The sequence below is a fragment of the Megalobrama amblycephala genome, linkage group LG3, assembly GCF_018812025.1.
Source record: "Megalobrama amblycephala isolate DHTTF-2021 linkage group LG3, ASM1881202v1, whole genome shotgun sequence".
Taxonomy (NCBI): domain Eukaryota; kingdom Metazoa; phylum Chordata; class Actinopteri; order Cypriniformes; family Xenocyprididae; genus Megalobrama; species Megalobrama amblycephala.
In genome coordinates this window covers 16,612,526-16,627,988 of record NC_063046.1, presented here as the reverse complement: position 1 = coordinate 16,627,988, position 15,463 = coordinate 16,612,526, and the positions used below count along the sequence as shown (strand labels likewise).

The following is a 15,463-nucleotide window of genomic DNA, read 5'->3' as shown; positions in this document are numbered from 1 at the left end:
CTATATACATACATACAGTGGGTATGGAAAGTATTCAGACCCTCTTAAATTTTTCACTTTTTGTTATATTGCAGCCATTTGCTAAAATCATTTAAGTTCATTTTTTTTTCTCCTCAATATACACACAGCACCCAATATTGACAGAAAAACACAGAATTGTTGACATTTTTGCAGATTTATTAAAAAATAAAAATATCAGTATAACAAAAATAAACAAACAAATAACAAAAAAAAGAATATCACATGGTCCTAAGTATTCAGACCCTTTTTTGCTCAGTATTTAGTAGAAGCACCCTTTTGATCTAATACAGCCATGAGTCTTTTTGGGAAAGATGCAACAAGTTTTTGTTCTGTCAGGTTCTGTCAGTTCTGTCAGGTTGGATGGTAAACGTTGGTGGACAGCCATTTTTAGGTCTCTCCAGAGACGCTCAATTGGGTTCAAGTCAGGGCTCTGGCTGGGCCATTCAAGAACAGTCACAAAGTTGTTGTGAAGCCACTCCTTCGTTATTTTAGCTGTGTGCTTAGGGTCATTGTCTTGTTGGAAGGTAAACCTTCGGCCCAGTCTGAGGTCCTGAGCACTCTGGAGAAGGTTTTCGTCCAGGATATCCCTGTACTTGGCCGCATTCATCTTTCCCTCGATTGCAACCAGTCGTCCTGTCCCTGCAGCTGAAAAACACCCCCACAGCATGATGCTGCCACCACCATGCTTCACTGTTGGGACTGTATTGGACAGGTGATGAGCAGTGCCTGGTTTTCTCCACACATACCGCTTAGAATTAAGGCCAAAAAGTTCTATCTTGGTCTCATCAGACCAGAGAGTCTTATTTCTCACCATCTTGGAGTCCTTCAGGTGTTTTTTAGCAAACTCCATGTGGGCTTTCATGTGTCTTGCACTGAGGAGAGGCTTCCGTTGGGCCACTCTGCCATAAAGCCCCGACTGGTGGAGGGCTGCAATGATGGTTGAATTTCTACAACTTTCTCCCATCTCCCGATTGCATCTCTGGAGCTCAGCCACAATGATCTTTGGGTTCTTCTTTACCTCTCTCACCAAGGTTCTTCTCCCCCGATAGCTCAGTTTGGCCGGACGGCCAGCTCTAGGAAGGGTTCTGGTCATCCCAAACGTCTTCCATTTAAGGATTATGGAGGCCACTGTGCTCTTAGGAACCTTAAGTGCAGCAGAAATGTTTTTGTAACCTTGGCCAGATCTGTGCCTTGCCACAATTCTGTCTCTGAGCTCTTCAGGCAGTTCCTTTGACCTCATGATTCTCATTTGCTCTGACATGCACTGTGAGCTTTAAGGTCTTATATAGACAGGTGTGTGGCTTTCCTAATCAAGTCCAATCAGTATAATCAAAACACAGCTGGACTCAAATGAAGGTGGAGAACCATTTCAAGGATGATCAGAAGAAATGGACAGCACCTGAGTTAAATATATGAGTGTCACAGCAAAGGGGCTGAATACTTAGGACCATGTGATATTTCAGTTTTTCTTTTTTAATAAATCTGCAAAAATGTCAACAATTCTGTGTTTTTCTGTCAATATGGGGTGCTGTGTGTACATTGAGGAAAAAAATGAACTTAAATGATTTTAGCAAATGGCTGCAATATAACAAAGAGTGAAAAATTTAAGGGGGGTCTGAATACTTTCCGTACATACATACATACATACATACATATATATACATATACATATATATATATATATATATATATATATATATATATATATATATATATATATATATATATATATATATATATATATATATATATATATATATAGAGAGAGAGAGAGAGAGAGAGAGAGAGAGAGAGAGAGAAATGGTGCAAAAATAATGCACCTTCAACATTTTGCAAACAGTAATAGTTAAACAGTTTGCAGATGCAAATAGACTTCAGTCAACCCCAATAACATCTGCAAAAGCATCTCCTGCTGCAGCTGAGAAGCCAATCAGCAGCCTCCTGCTAGTCATTAGCTGGTTTAATGACTATGTTTTCACTGACAATCCAGCTCGTTTAACACGACTGGGGCAACATTTTACATGTTGAACACTTTCATAAAGCAGCTATTCCGGTGAAAAATGAGCAGCGCTAGACAGCTTAATCTGAACTGTCACTGAGATTGTGGGGATTAGCAACTAAAACCACTGCTAGTGCCAGCTAATGAGGCTATTACTCATAATGTATGTACCAACGGAAAAAAATAAAAAATAAAAAAAAATAAAAAAATAGTAGACTCAGCAGTGCTCTGTTCTAAAATAGAGTAAAAGTACAGCCACTACAGCATCATCTGCATACTTTAACAAATGACTTATACACTGCCAGGAAGAACCACAGTCAGAATTCTGCCCACATGTAAGGTACGGATCATATGATTTTCTAAGCAACAACTATGACCTCAGAGCGCACAGCTGTAACAGATCACACAGATCTGGTTATGGGCATTATGTGCTGTACTACGAGATGCACCTCAGAGGAATACACCACATAGCTTTCCAGTAAATATGCCAGTCAGGAGTTACAGACCTAGATAATCTGTCCTAGTCTGTTGTATCCATTTAGTTCAGCATTAGGGAACTCCAATGGAATACCGCACAAATAGAACGCTATTTCCTAGCATTTGATTAACACAGAGCAGTCCACATGTAATTGAATCCAGCTGGAGTTCTCATGACACCCTTTCAAAAAAAGAGTGAGAGGGGGAGAAAGTATTTGGGGGGGGGGGGGGGGGGGGGGGCAGTCATGGAGCAGGACAACCAGGTTTGGCTTTTCCTGTCTGTACGGCTATGCAACTCTAGACCTTGGCTGGAACCCCACTGGTGTTGTTCTCACCCATAAACACAACAAATCTCCTTATATAGATCTACGGGACATGTAGGAGGTAACATCTGGCTCCAAACCCCTTGTAGTCTTCAACATGATCTTGTCCTAGGGATTTGTGTAAACAAAGTGTATTTTTAGCAGTACAGCAGAAATGTCAAATCTTCCACTTCTTTTTTCGTTACAATTTTCCATTTGGACTTAAAGTCCCCCTGATAATTTTATCCCTTAAAACTCATCTCATGATCACCAAAATGACATTTAAACATTTTTTCCTGTGAAAAAAAAAAAAAATGTCTTCATGCCTTAAATATGTATTATAAATGTAACTCTACACCCTTGCCTCATTTATTATATGCGGATATGTGAATATACTAATTAGCCCCACCTCCACTCACTCACGCCAGCTCAGAGATCCACTCGGTCAACTTACTGAGGTAAACGCTGCACAATGGTATCGCTTTTTACAACGCCAGACACATAATGGTAATTAATATGACTAGCTTTTCGCTTGTCTACATTATCAAACAGCTAATAATGTGTTGCTAATGTTACACAAACCATGTTTCTGCTCGTGAGTCAGACAGCTGCCTTCAAACAATCAATATTCTTAGAAACACTTTGAACACCTCAGAAAGTCAGTGGAGAAAGGCATCATACACCCGCTATATTGCCAAATCTACCAGATTTTTTATATCAATATTATATATTTTATGATTTATCAATTCCTGACCTTTGACAAAGGCACACATCCACACTTCACAATTTAGACAGATGCTGTCAACACAGAGCCCTGTGAAGGTTAAACGGATGGTTGACAAATATTAGCATCTCTTCGTCAAGGCAGATTCCAACTTTAGAAGGACAGAGGGGGGCCAAGAAAGTAGTAAACTGAGATTGAGAGTGATAGACAGACAGAGACAGATAAAATTGGACACACTAGAATAAAACACCACCCGACTCATCTTCATGCAATAAAACACTACCAATGTTTATTCCAAGTGCTTTAAATGCTGAAACTTGAATGCTGAAACAATGTCAGCATCTTGACTTCTTGGACAAGACAAACAATGTTGTTGAAACCTGACATTTATCTGCATGTACAAATATGTGTTAAATACATGACAACAATACATTCTTTTGTAAATGTGTTTTTACGTACTCATACAGTAAATAAGAATTTAAAAGGTTATGACAAAACACAAACACATTTATCATAAAATATTAACTCTACACATATGCACCAAATGGTCTTGAGATGAATTCATGCTATGTTCACTCTATAGATCCATCTGTCATTTAGGACTAGTGGGGTCCATTTAAAGAACAGTGTTGCCAAGCTATATATATATATAGCTATATAAATGTAACTTAACTTGCATGTTTATAATACTTGAGACGAGTTGATGGTGTACCAAAATAACCCAGGTGAGTGAAGACAGATCATTTCTGTAAGTTCAGTTTACTAAATTGTATCACGCGATTTTTTTACAACTTCTTATCGTCACTTCATAACATTAAGTTTGAACCACTGTAGTCACATGAACTGTTTTAAATATGTCTTTTGTAGCTTTTTGGGCATTTGAAAGTGTAAATTAACTTGCTGTAAATGCAGGCCTCACTGAGCCATGAGACTTTATCAAAAATATCTTAATTTGTGTTCCGAAGATGAACGAAGGTCTTACGGGTGTGAAACGACATGAGGGTGAGTAATTAATGACAGAATTTTCATTTTTGGGTGAACTAACCCTTTACAATAGAGGAAACTTTTTTCTTTATTTTTTCCCCCCCCCAAAAAACTGAAATAAACAGATAAACAAATAACCAATTAGTAACATTTTAAACAATATCTCAATGAACACAAAAACAATTTCCAAAACGTTGAAAAGACTAAGTTTATATAACATCTGTTTAAATTATAACATGAAAGTAAGGTTAATAATATAACTTATAGAACAAAATGTTCAGTTTTTTTCAGTTACAGTTTACTCAAATTAGGGTGATGCAAAAATGAGTACCCCCCCCACTGAAAGTCTCTGGAGCAAAGCAAATTTTAGACTACAAATGTCTAATTTAAGAAGAATTCAACCAAAGGTGAGTCTAATTATTCACTACACAGGTGTCCAGCAGACAGTTTACTATAAAAGACTGTTAAAACCCCTTCCCATTTCATGCTGTCAGCAATGGCACCACATGGAAGAGAAATGTCACAAGACCTGAGAAAGAAAATCATTTCTTTACACCAGAAAGGTGAAGGCTACAAGAAGATCAGCAAAGCTTTACTTATCAGTCAGAATACTGTAGCTAAAATTTTAAAAAGATGGAACTGCAACCATCTCACAGAGACGTCCAGGTCGTCCACGGAAGTTAACAACTCGACAGGAGCGTCTTCTGATGAGAAGGGTTGAAGAAAATCGGCATGCAAGTTCACTGCAGTGATCTAAAGAAGTCGAAAGCCAAACTGGGGTGACCATTTCCTGTGACAATACGGCGTACACTGCAGAGGAATGGCATGCATGGGTGCCGTCCACGAAAGAAGCCTCTCCTAAGGCCATCTAAGGCCACTGTTGGATTTCTGAAGGGTGAAAGTGATTCAGTGGCCAAGTATGTCTCCTGATCTGAACCCAATCGAATACCTATGGGGGATTCTGAAGAGAAAAGTTGAGCATCACTCTCCATCCAGCATACAGGCTCTAAAAGAGGTCATTCTTGAAGAATGGAAAAAGATAGATGTTGCAAAATGTCACCAACTTGTTCATTCCATGCCTTGAAGTCTTGGTGCAGTCATTAAAAATCATGGTGGCCATACAAAGTACTAGATGTAGTTTTTGTTGTGGGGTGTACTCAATTTTGCATCACCCGTATTTGAGTCAAACTGAAAAATGTGTAATCTAACTTATATTATTAACCTTACTTTCATGTTATAAGTTAAACAGAAGTTACATTAAACTTAGTCTTGTCAACATTTTGGAAATTGTTTCTGTGTTCATTGAGATATTGTTTAAAATTTCAAAGGGGGTGTACTCATTTACGCTGAGCACTGTATTATATATATATATATATATATATATATATATATATATATATATATATATATATATATATATATATATATATATATATATATATATATATATATATATATATTATATTATATTATATATACACATACACACATATACAGACTAATCAGCTCTACAATACAGGGAATCCAGGAATGCCAGATCTCTGCAGTATATGCCACCCAGCCAGCCAGCTGTACACTGGCTCAGAAAAGCCCCTCTCGTCTCTCTGATTTCATGTAGCCATATTGAGCTTCATGTCAAAGGGCAAAAAATACCCAGAAATTCCCAAAAATACCTTGACAGAAAAAACACTATTCAAAGTGATGGTACGCATGCAATGTTTTACCTTCAGAACTATTCATTCAAATGAGCACCTGAGACATTTCTTTACCTAATTCACTGTCCAACAATCCATCAGACCACTGTACTTTTCTTTCAACACCTTTCTTAGATCACTCATCTACTGCTCCAGTGGAATGCGTTCACATGAGAGCAGCTCGCTTGAACCCTCACAGCAGTTTGAATAGGAATTGTACCTGCCCTTTCTGGCAATCAACTCTTAGTGAGCACAAAAGACCAAGACGAGCCAGTTAGCCATTCTACTGAAGAGAGGCAGCAATAGCAGAAGTTCCTAATATAACAGACTGACCTGGATCCTTTTTCGGCACAGAGAATGTGGGGGTAGAAACAGCCTCAGGCCTCCAGAGTCAAACTCAAACTCCAAGTCTCCAATAGGTGTCCTGTGTCTGCCTGTATGGAGCCTGACATTACAAACACTTTCACACAACTAACATATGCCTGTTATTCACCAGGTACACTACCGATTAAAAGTTTGGGGTCGGTAAGATTTATTTCAAAAACATTTAATCAAAGACAACAGTAATATTCTAAAAAAATATTACAATTTATAGTAACAGTTTTCTATTTTAAAATGTTTTTATTCCTGTGATGGCAAATCTGAATTTTCAGCATCCATTATTCCAGTCTTCAGTGTCACATGATCCTTCAGAAATCCTTATTATATGCTGATTTAATCCTTGAAAAACATTTCTTATTATTATCAATGTTAAAAAATGGTTGTGCTGTTGTGGAAAGGAAACATGATACTTTTTTTTAGGATTCTTTGATAAAAGTTCAAAATACCCTTTCTTTGAAAAAGAAATATTTTGTAATGTAAAAGTCTTTACTGTCACTTCTTAATGAATTTAATGCAGCCTTGCAAAATAATTGTAAAAAAAAAAAAAAAAAAAAAAATCATACACCAAACTTTTAAACGGTAGTATATTTCAAAAGCCAAGAACTAATATAATGTCTTATGAAGAATTACTGGAACATAAAAGATGATATTTTGATTTAGGGTAAGTAAATGACAATTTTCATTTTTGGGTGAACTATCCCTCATAAAAGCTGACTATATGAACAAATATAAGCTAGACAAAATGTTGATTGTAATTGGTTCTTTTAAGAGGTAACAATCACATGTAATTAAATTACAGTAGAGTGTTTTGTGAGGTGTATCACAACTCCAATCTAAAGCTTTACTAACACTTCTGAAGCCAGACTAAACAACTAGGCATTTCCACTCAAGATGAAGGTGCAGACAAAAGTGAGTGGCAAAACAATGAAAGTAGAGTTCAAAAAGAGAGAATGATGACAGTGAAGTGTGTGGAGGTGTAGTGTTTTATCAGTTGCTATTGGCAGTCGTGCTCAGAACTCATTGGAGCTAAAGGATGTGACACCCGCATATCCAACGGCACCCCTGCTAATTATAACCACTGTATTTGAGGAGAAGGTTCAGTCAAACTGCCACCTCAACTTTCTGTGTGAATACAAAGTGTTCAAGAAATAGTTCACTAATTAAAATTCTGAAATGTTGCTCCAAACCTACAAATAGAGTTTAACAGATTGTTCAAACTTTTTTACAACTATTGCGGAGGGGTGGATTTTCAGTGAAATAGGACCTAAATTTACAAAATTACACTCTATTCACAAGACTTGTCATATAATAGTGATTTTTATCATATTTGGATCTTGACAGCAGCTGCTCATTCATTTAGTGTGAACATTGTGCTAAGCTTCTTATTTTGTGTTCAATGTAAAAAAAAAAACACAATCATACAGGTTTGGAATTACATGTAAAAAGATCTAATCATAATAAAGTTGTGTGATAATGTGGCATTCAGAACGCCAGGAATTTCAAAAATTGTGAAAACCTTTATTCTGACTTAAAAAGGTTTCTAGTGGTTATCAGGAATGTAGAATGGAAAATGCTGCACTTGTCCAAGGTAAAACTAGATTTGGGCAGAACGTGGCAGGTGTGCCGAGACTCATTCAAATGCATATCAATGCATTCACATACATCTGTTTTACTATTCCTGTTCAGCAATAAACAAACAAATAAAAATGCCATTCAAAATACCAAGACTGCAGGTGGTCCAAAGTAGTGTTGTCAAAAATACTGACTGCGATACCAAGTCGGTACTGAAATTTAAAAAATGTGACACTTTGAGCATTGTTGAGCAGATTCGTAAACACCTCTGATTGGCCTTTGTGTTCATGCGCTCATCAGATATGTCTGTGATTGGCTACAATGATCAACGCATGGGAGCGTCTGAATTTGAAAGCATTTGAAAGCGGAAGCGTTTGAAAGCAGGTGTCTGTGAGCACGCTCCCATGTGTATGTGTGTATTTACAAAATGTTTTTAAAGCGTTGATCATTGTAGCCAATCACAAACATATCTGATAAGCGCGTAAACACAATTACCAATCAGAGGTGTTTACGAATCCGCTCAAAAGCGTCACATTTTTAAAATTTCAGTACCGACCTGGTATCGCGGTCGTTACTTTTGACAACACTAGTCCAAATTTAAAAAAGTGAAAAGTGCTTAATAAATAAACTACCATTTAAAAGTTTAGGGTCAATGAGATTTTAAGAATGAATACTTTTATTCAACATGGATGAATTACATCAAAAGTGACATTTAAAATGTTACAAAAAATTTATATTTCAAATAAATGCTGTTCATTTGAACTTTCTATTAATCATCAAGAATCCTGAGAAAAAAGAAGAATCCACAAAATAATAAGCAGCACAACTATTTTCTACATTTTCTACATTGATAACAATAATAAATGTTTCTTGAGCACCAAATCAGCATATTAGAATTGAATGCTTTCTGAAGGATCATGTGACACTGAAGACTGGAGCAATGATGCAGAAAATTCAGCTTTGCCATCACAGGAATAAATTACATTTTAAAATATTTTGAAATAGAAACCATGTATTTTAAATTGAAATAATAATAATAATAAATAATAATAATAACTCAATATTACTGTTTTTACTGTACGTTTATTATATAGACTTATTTCAAAAACATGAAAAAAATCTTACCAATCCCAAACTTTTAACCGTAGTGTAAGTGTTGGCAATAAACAGCAATTAGCGATGAAAAATATTTTTCTAAACAAGCACATTCATAACCTGTGCTAGCTGGCATATAGCTGGGTAAAAATCAATATAATGAAGGGTACGATTAGCAGACACACCTCATTTCTCATGCAGTATTGTTCATAGAAGCACCAGGCTTATCTTGAACCACAAATGACTAGCAAAATAAACAAAAATGACATTTTGTGATAAGTGACAATTCATCATTTAAAAGAAAAGAGAACAAACAAATGGACTGTTTGAGGTTCCATTATAAAATAGCACGTTTTCCTCATTGGGTCCCATTTGACATATGCCTAATTCTCCCTATAGAAACCAACTGATCCGTGGCATTAAGCGAACCCTTCTTTATTTACAGTCACGTTCAACATGGTGTGCTGTGGAGAAAATTAACATTTACACTTCTAGCCTTCCAACTAAATAGTATTACAGAGAATATGTGGGATATTGTTGGAGTGAAGAAAGCGACAAGTGATGAGTCGCTAGCACAAGTCAATGAGCTTGTTCATCTATACAGTGTACACTCATGCTGAATAACATGAGCCTTGCCAATGAGGTATGACCCATGGCAAGCTACCAATAAAAGTGACAGTGGTGATAAAAAGCAGCTGCAGTTTATCAAAAGGACAGCAGACAGTACTTTGCTTGATGCCTTTTCCTAAGCAACTGGATTCATCAGCATTAGCCGTCCATCACCACATACACAGTAAGCAGACCTGTCAGTCTTCATGTCAGACATTGAATACTGTTGGATGAACTTAAGACTTTAAAAGCAAAGTAGGTCTACAGTGCTGATAAAAGGTAAAAACAAAAATAAAGCCTGCAATACCATGTGTCTCAAAGAGAGATTACAAGCTCTTAGAAGGAGAGAGCGAGGAGGATGAGTTACACGGACTCATGAAAGTGCTTAAAAACCTCAGGAATGTGCTGGATACAAGAGTCCTGCTCATGATGTAACAGAAACCTTCTTTACCTGACTGCGTCACTAAAAAAAGCATTATTAAAAAATGTTAGTTCTTGACTCTGACAAACAATATGAAGCTAAAGAGAAGTGCCAATGCAAAAAGAACAATGCATACCTTCACATAGGTACAAAACAGATGATTAAAGGGGGGGGGGTGTAATGCTATTTCATGCATTCTGACTTATTTACACTGTTAAAGAGTTGGATTCTCATGCTAAACATGGCCAAAGTTTCAAAACATGAGTTGGACGTATGACGGAGTATTTCTGTGCCAAAAATACTCTTCCAAATGCTCACGAACTTTGGGGTCTTTTTTTCAATTATGTGCCTGTGTGACATCAGAATGGTCGGAATTCTCCCGGAAGAGCGTGCGCACACGTTGACCAGAGCGAGAGAGCAAGAGCACGCCCATCAATGCACTTCGTTCGGCTTTACGGAAGTCATCAGCAGCGCTGCACAGAACTTGCTCGAGAAAGATTTGTCACTGTGTTTTTAGACCACGAAATCAACAATGTCACCAAAGAAGTGTGTTTTTGGTTGTGAGGGAAAGATTACCTTATTTCCCAAAGAACCCAGTGGAGCTGAAGGATTTGTGCTCACGCTTTACATTGATACGCTCTCGATATTTGTTATTAAAATAACCATAAAATGTATAGTTTCAATGACTTTTTTATTGGTTAAAATTAGTGATCGACCGATATTGATTTTTTATAACCGATACCGATACCGATTATTTGCATGTTTATGTACCTGATAACCGATATGCAGAACCGATATTTATTTACTGTTATACTTCTGTTTTTGACAATTATTACAACACATATGAGCTGAACAAACCATTTTATTTATAACAATCACTCCCTCCTTGCATAAAAAAAAAACCTTTATATTTATACACAAATAAATAGAGGGGTCTGAGTCCAAAAAATTAAAGTGCACTGTTACTAAGTGTTTTTGTTTTAAAATAAAAGCTTTGAGGTAAAAAAATAAAGCACAAAAATGATTATAACATATTGGTGGATGCCAACTGACAAAGTGCTGTTTGACTATAACTTAATCAACCGCGATCGCGCATGGAGATAATAAATAATTATTTCCACAAAGCGGTAGGCTATATTTCAGGGCCGGGTCTAGGGGGGGGCTAGGGGGGGCATTGCCCCCCAGAATTTCCTTGTGCCCCCCAAAAATGTGCAGCCAACAATAAAAATAAATAAACTTACATAAACATTAAAAACGTCTTATCTATTGAATAAGGATCGGCCACTTTAATCACAGAAAAAAAAGTGAATATTATGCTTATAATGATATTTAATCTCACAAAAATGGACTTAAAATCCAAAAACATGCGAACTGGGAAGTAACGAACATTAATCAGAAAACACGTCGAAAACAAGTGTACACCTAATCTTCAAGCAAGTAGCCTAAAAAAAATATCACAATGAGGATCACATCTGCATCAGCCGAACATATTTTCTGCATGCTGAGATAGCTGTCAGCGAACATTTCCTCAGTAATTTCGTTAACAATGAATAATTTGAACATTATATCCAGGGGAGCTAGGGGTGGGCTAAGGGGGCTGGAACCCCAAATGTTTTTCCAAAAGCCCTGAATCTTTCAGGTTTGAGGTTTCTGTGCTGCGTGTTTTAAAGAGAAGTGTGCATCCGAAAATACAATGTAGACTGAGACTCTATATCACAAATAAAAAGATGTTTGAGCCCTCTTTCATGACCAGGTACAAGTCAATGCTGTTTCTTTGTTCCATTTGCACTCTGTACATGGGTTGAAGCTCTCAGTTTTGAGCTTCCAAAGTGCACCAGACTGATGCATTTAACCTTAAAATACACAAAAATTTCTTAATTTCTAAATTTGCTTGGTATATAATGTACATTTTATGAACTTTAACCAAGAATACTACAAAAAACGCTCCTTTCATGTAAGTAAATTAAAATGTCATTGGACAAATATAGATTTCGGTTAAGCCCCGAATGTTTCCAATGTCTGGCTCCGCCCCTTATTATGTCCATAAATAATTCACATGGCCTACATAGCCAGTACAAATTAGGCTATAGCCTATAATTTGTTAGCCACAAGACGATTCTTGATGAATCAAAAAAACAAAAAGTTAGCTATGAATATTAGCCTAGAAAATGCTGCCCTACCAAAATTTGTGATTGCCCCCCCAGTCAAGCAAGCCTAGTACCGGGCCTGCTATATTTATATGTGTATTAGCGAAATAATTGTTATGTAGTAAATGATAATATAATCTAGGGTTTAAACAAGATAATCTTGTCAAAAGTTTCATTCAGTACAGTGGCCGTGCTTAAGCCTCCTGATCATCCGTCAGTTGCTAAGCAATATGAACGAACTTTTTCTTCTAGACTAATGGTGAGCAAATACAACAGATAGAGAATTAAATTCAGCGCTTTTATTTTCAACATGCACTCATTCATGTCTGTTTTATTTAATTCATGTAAAGTTACGTCTTTATTGGGGCAGGACATGACGAATTACACTACGTGACTCAATGAGTTCGTCTCAATTGTTTAGAAACAAGCTGCATAAATTAACTATATCAGGAATTTATGTCTCAGATCTCATTTGTGCATGTCTGTTATGTTAAATAAAGTTGATTAATTAAAGCAAACCAAGTAGAACATATACTTTACCTGTGCACTGAGTTGTTGTTGACTGATCTCCTCAGACGCCCGGGCTGCAATGGCGGAAATCTCAAAACGGCCACAAGATGGCGCCGTAAATCGGCGAATCCGATATTACAAAACCGATACCCGATTATGGAAAAATGCTTAAATATCAGGAAAAATATCGGTAAACAGATACATCGGTCGATCACTAGTTAAAATGAATAGAGAATATCTCGTTTTCCGTGGCTGCTCGAGCCCTTAGGATCGGCACTTATGGTTTCATAAACAAGGCCCAGTTCTAGGCTGGATTTACAGATCGTTTGAAAATAAAAGATGGAGCGGTCACAGCGATAATGATCCCGGTCATGAGTCAGAACTGCAGGTGGTGAGTAAAACTGCTTCAAACGTCTGTTTTGTTGGCAATAGGCACCTAGTGCATATAATGTAAACAATACAAACATAGTGAATCTATAAATTCATTATTCATCATTCACTATACGCTACATAGTGATTCAAAAGTTATCCAGGGATAGTGCGATGGTATATAGTGTGTGTTTAAATTTAGCTGACCATTGATAGCTTGCAGACGATCTCTACACAAAAGCTGCGCATGCTCGTGAAAGCTCGTCACTCTAGCTCCTGCTCACAAGACATGCCTCCAGGCGCTCGGCTGTTTTCGGAAAGACTCGGTACAGCGTATGTACAGTGCTTCCCACACATAGACTTTACTTGGGCGGGCCGCCCACGTATAATAACGGCCGCCCCAAGTATATTCAGAGACACATTTTTGCTTTTATTATTTTTATCCTCCTATACTTTTATATCCACGCAAGATAATGAAACCATCCGCGATCGAATAACTAATCGTTTTGTACCTGCTCGTTATGTGCGTCAGAACTGTTTACTCCCGCTAACATTCAAACGGGCGCTGCATTTTGCAAAGTCACAAGGCGGCGCTGTTGCGTGTTCTACAAGCTCGCACAACAGCGCTTCAAACTGCTTTTCATAGTGATTTTCAATCAATGAAAAGCGCAGATTTATGCCAAGCGATTGCTAATGAACTCAAGTTGATGAATTATTACAATGTCTACTTTATGGCCTTTATATAAAATGTTTTAGACGATTGTAAGAATCTGAAGGATCAGCCTGCAATAGTATAGACATTTCAAAATAAGAGTACCTGTGTATTTCGGGCTTGTATATAATTAAAAGTCACAAGCTAAGTTTTTTTCTTTTTCTTTTGGGCATTATTGGTATTATGGTTACACTATAAATTGTATTTAATTTGATTTCCATTTAATTCATAGTAAATTATTGTAGTCTCCCCCACAGGAAGAAAAGACTAAGAACATTATTTGACACATATACTATTCATTTTATAAATGTTACTAGTAAAATCTGTGTCCCATTCACTGAGAGAGACACTATATGACAGCAAGGAGAACATAGGAAAATATGAACCAAATGCTGTAATTTTGCATAATTTACAATGCATAATATAAGTATGTAATTAAATCTAATATGTTATTTAATTAAAATTAATTTCAATAAATAAAAATACTGTTAAAAATCACACATTGTTTGTTTGTCACATGTAGTAGACCACAAAATTCATGAAAAAGAAAGATACTCATCTTTGCATGGCATCTCCTTTTCATTCATTTTTTTTTTTTACAACATTTAAAAATAGATAATATACAATATTATTTGCAATCTGTGTTTCAGCTAATCACTACATGTTATGAAATTGCAAACATAACAGTATTGAACAAGATGTTGGAAGCCAACATGCAAAACTAATGCTAGAGAAGACACATTTGTGTAATCAAAACATTATTGTTCAAAACCTAACATAACCTTTGTGACAACTTGCCATAAGTCTCCCCTACTACTTCATTTTGTTCTCAAAACCAATAAACATATGTTTGCTTAACTTGTTGTAGTGAATATGCAATTCGGCAAATAACAGTGAATTAGAGCAAAAAGGGAGTGAGTAATGTAATGAAAGCTAAACAATACATCCTTAAAAACAATGAGGAATCCACAAGTATACGTTTACAAACGTCTGAGGGGATGTTTAAATGTGATGACACAGAGGGGTGTGGCGTCAGCATGGGCAGCATGTGTCTGGGCAATCACAAAAGCATTTTACCCCACTGGTAGTTGTTTAAATAGTGTTTAAATAGTATTTCAATTTGCGGGAAGGGTTATAGTAACGCAGAAATGAGAGAGAAATGTCTGGAAGTAATACATTCAATTAGGATTCAGTCCTCGAGCCTATGCTTGTTGTTATGATATAAGCACAGTGTAAATTAATTATTTTAAATAAGTTCACTTCTGCCCTGATAAAGCATGTAAAATGTTAAACTGATTACTACTTTAAAAGCGACCACTATTTTTAATCAGAATTTTTCCAAACACATTATGTGCTGAACGTGACGGTATATAGTTGCAATCTACAAAAGTTAAGCATTACTTATTCAGAAAAAAAACAAAACAAAAAAACATGCAAGTCTTTCCA

At 36.5% G+C, this 15,463-nt stretch overlaps 1 protein-coding gene across 2 annotated transcripts in view; it reads right to left on the bottom strand.

Moving 5' to 3' along the window:
* The window catches only part of tln2a (talin 2a), a 68,347-nt gene that overhangs the window by 52,321 nt on the left and 563 nt on the right, over positions 1-15,463 (bottom strand). The window lies entirely within an intron of this gene.